This window comes from Amblyomma americanum, chromosome 4 (assembly GCF_052857255.1).
Source record: "Amblyomma americanum isolate KBUSLIRL-KWMA chromosome 4, ASM5285725v1, whole genome shotgun sequence".
Classification (NCBI taxonomy): domain Eukaryota; kingdom Metazoa; phylum Arthropoda; class Arachnida; order Ixodida; family Ixodidae; genus Amblyomma; species Amblyomma americanum.
In genome coordinates, this window is record NC_135500.1 from 122172628 (window position 1) to 122176947 (window position 4320).

The 4320-nt window shown below is 48.1% G+C and overlaps 1 pseudogene; it reads left to right on the top strand.

The window, feature by feature from the left end:
- Nucleotides 1-1727: 1727 nt before the first annotated feature.
- On the top strand, nt 1728-1874 carry LOC144130717 (U2 spliceosomal RNA; annotated as a pseudogene).
- The last annotated feature ends 2446 nt before the right edge of the window (nt 1875-4320 follow it).

The window sequence follows — 4320 nt, forward strand, 5'->3', positions numbered from 1 at the left end:
TTTTCAGTTGTTGCAATAAACTGAATAATTACGCACACTAAATTTTTTAATTAGCATCAGCAAGCTTTGGCACCTCATTCTGAGCACTTTTACACCTTTAAACCCTGTTTTTGAAGTTTTGTCATATTTTCATTTCTTTAAATAACGAATAATTAGAATGATGTCATGAACTCTTTATCGCCTATCGCACACCAATCAATAATCAATCACTGGAACCAGAAGTTATCATGATACGATTTTTTTTACGCAGCCCCCGTTTATTTCCGACACGCGGTGCCGACTACTACTCCACCGACTGCCTCTCGATGGAACGAACTGTAGGCGCTATCGCGAAATATTGCCTCGGCTGGGTTTCAAATCAGCGACGGCGTGAACAGATCAGCGTCGCTCGCCACTGCCAAGAGCACTATGCTATCGCCTGACCTAATCTGGCCTCGTGTTTACCTGCACGTCGTCGTCTTCATCAAGTTTCATTCGTGCGGATAGCGCAAAATCAGCGGATGGATCCGGGTTTGATCCCAACCGCGGCTGCCGCGTTACGATGGAGGCGAAACGAAAAAGGTGCCCGTGGGCTATGCAATGTCACTGCACGTTAAAGATCCCAAGGTGGTGGAAATTATTCCGGAGCCTTTCACTACGGCACCTCTTTCTTCATTTCTTCTCTCACTCCCTCCTTTATATTTTCCTTACTGCGCGGTTTGGGTGTCCGCCAATATGTGAGACAGATACTGCGCCATTTCTTGTCCCCAAAAACCAATTTTCAATTTATTATTATTTTTATTAAAACCACTACCACCTACAATTTATTGTCTCCCTTGTGACTGTGTGTTTAGAGGAAAGGAAAGCCGCAGTAATGTCTCACATATCGGTGGACACCTCAACCACACCATGAGGGATGAGGGAAGTTTGTACTTAAAGATAAAAGAAAGAGAGGCCCTGATGGAGTTCTATGTATCCACTGGCGTCGCATTCGTTGAACACAAGAGCACACAGACGCGGACATCACAGGTACTCAGGTGGCACGGTTTCCATGTGAATCGCAATCCCGCACAGAACATGATGAACAGAGGTCCGGTCAGCGCTGCCTGCCCGTCTCAAGCCCGAAGAGGTCGCGAAGGGTTGCACTCGCGCTTCCGCCCGCAGGGGCGAAACCGCCGTGTTGCCACCGCGCTCCGCGTTCGCACCAGTGGACGTCTTCAGAGGTTTCGTCAGCTGATCCTTTAATTTAAACCCAAAACACCTGTGCGACATCAGCCCGTGTTAAAGAACCCCAGGCACGGAAATTACCCATGCCCTCCACTACAGCGTCCCTCAGTGTGTGTTGCTTTGAAACAGTGAACTCCAAAACGCACTCAAACCGATCTAGAGTCAGGCGAAGCATCCAGTGAGTCTAAAACTGAACACGGTCATAACACGACCTTTCTTACCTCAGCGCAAGCTATTCGCATTTATGTTCTTCTCTGCAACACAGGTGACACAGCTTTGCCACAGCTCATGGCAGTGAATTGAAATGCTTTATAGAGTGCAACGCGATTGTCATCGGATCCTGTTTCAAAATTCGCATACTAATAAAGTACTGATGTACGCACCAGTACACTTCGCGACACTCCACGAAGAATCTTAACGAATTCAAAGACTAGAATGCTCTCACTGGGTCCACTTTTATCCAGTTCGAACCGGCGAGCCTTCGTAGTGTGTGAACAAAATGCTGGTGCCTTGGTCTGACGATATCTGATGCCGACTTAGTATCTGCAGCGGGTCCTTGGACTTAAGATATTAAATTTATTTTTGGAATATGGCGGAGTGCTTGGCTTGCAGCACTCTGGCACGGGTCGGCCCGGTATTGCACTGCCTTCGGGATCGGCCCGGGGCATATTAGCGCGGCACGTCTCTTCTTTCACACTTTGCTCTGCTATACTTTACCCCTCCTACTTTCAGCACGCGGCAGCTAGCGTGGCTCAGATTGAGCCAGTAGACAGGCCCGTCCACTCTCTTTTTCCTTCTTTCTCTCGGCAACATCAGTGAGTTAGTCAGTCAGCCATACCGGGCGTGCGCCTTAGCCCACGAGAAAAGGCGATTAATCAGAGTGCGTTGCAATGCGTACGGGAGACGCGTCGAAGACCGAGAGTGAGGCAAATGTTTCCCCTTGGTTCTGGTGGCCTTGAGCCACTGGCGCTCAAGGCGTTACAACCTGACCTCGGCGGTAGGTTGTGAAGAGGATGACAACATCCTCTTGGCATGCTTAGCCGTACCGAAGGTGTCATCTTGTGAAGCCTTGTCATCTTGAACTTTCTCCGCTTTGGCGTTCGACGCTTCCCTGTTCACCAGAGGCACTCTTCTTCCAACGGGTATAAGATGATGATAATGATGATGATGATGATGATGTCCTCAGGCTGAATGGCACATACCCACGGCGGCGGATTGACCAGGGTGCATTGCTGATACGAACACACACCTGTGCAAGGAGTGCAGTAGTTTGACAATTTTGTGACGAAAACTCGATTTGGAATAAATGAGGTGATAAAAACGGAAATGAAAGCGCTGTGAATTCACATTCTAGAATAATTATCTGCCTGATTCAATTATATATCTTCGAAGAAAATCGCGCACGTTTCAAGGCATATTCCTTGGCGCTTGCCACGGAGTAGAAGAGGATCGGTATAGATAGAGGTAGCCCTACTCGAGACATGGGGATCTCCAAGTATGTTTTACGGAGAGAAAAGCCGCCGTCGTTCCAGCTTTCTCGATGTCCTCTTTATCGTCACAGTCCTGTGTGGCCGTCCCTATCACATTGGCGTAGGTATGTAGTCCTCATGCAAATGACCAAAGGCGTGGTACTTTGTGCAACGAGGCGTCTGGCAGCCACGGCAGATATTGTATTGGAATTGGAAAGCGGAACTTGCATGTCTGTATTGTAACACAATGTCTCTCCTGCATGAGCCAGTATGCTGGCCTGCAGTATCACTAAGCAATTGATGAGAAACCAGTTGAGCGCCGCCACGGGGTCGATTTAATAATATATGCCTGCTTCTGTAAACGGAAGCATCAGAGAAGAGGCAAAATTGTTCATCCCCGCGTATTAGGAGCCGAGGGTTTAGGAAAGCTATGACAGTCGTGCACGACTCCCGAGGCCAGATCGACTGCGCTGCAGTTTATTCCATGGCGACACTCCTCGGGTTGTTAATATATCGAATAATCATTAATTTAATTTATGTCACGTGTCGGCACGACGTACTTCCTCATAACCGGGTGTTGACGCAGACACTACACGGCAGACATATTAAAAGAAAGGCTTTGGTATAGCAATGACTCAAGAACAGAAGGAGAATATACAAGGCACAGAGCCCTGCAAAAATTAAAAAAAATATTTCGAACTCCACAACGTTCATGGTGGAAGCACGTAGACCAATTTAGAAGTAAATATGGAATGTTGGTAAAGGAAACTGGAGTTGAACTTTGCGCGTGAAATTTCGTTACGACCAGGCTAAAGAGCGACTTGTGTCACCGGTGCGCAGAGAGGGCGTTTCCTTTCAAGTACGCTTCGGTACGGCTGCGAGGTCTGCTCTCTTTGTATAGCATGGTGAGGTCGCACAGCGAGATCGATAAGCGCTCGATATACCTTGCCTTAAAGCGGTGCAAGATAGAATCGCTGGTCGTAGCAGTGGTACGACGAAAGGAGCTCAATAAAAAAGAGCAGAGAAAATAGAGAAGATGACATGTGGTTGTTTCCATAGCGACAGTTAGGTTCACTATTTCTGCAAACAGTCTACACTCTTCAGTTGCCATTCCTAGCAGACCGGAACATCGATGACAAGAGCCGTCAGTTCCGCTCTGTCGCAACCGAAGCAGCCGTCAGCAGTTTACTTATTGTTAGCAAATGCCTTTGAAGTGCCGCAGCAGCGGCGTATTCCACCCGGTATACCTTCAGGAGCCGGCAAGTATGATGGGTGTAATAAGTTGTCAGGCTCTGGCACAAAGCCTTATTGATCGTATTAGGCACCAATCTGTCTGTTTTGTCACACAAATCGATGGAGCAAAAAGAAGCATCTCGTGGCGTAATAGGGTGCATAATGGACATCGCTGCTCGTAGAGACATGAGCTGTAACTGGCAGGTTACGCCTCCCCTGATGAAAAGCGCCGTCGACGCTTTGTTCTCACACGAGTTATTAATTGCCCTCAGTGAAAGCGTGATTTCCAGATCACCATATACGGCTTCGCCGGCGGTTAGCACCAACATAATATGTTACGCCTGCCGGGACAACAATGCGCGTCAAGCTCAGAAACGCAGACGCCACGCCCTCTACTGAGGCATTAAGGAAA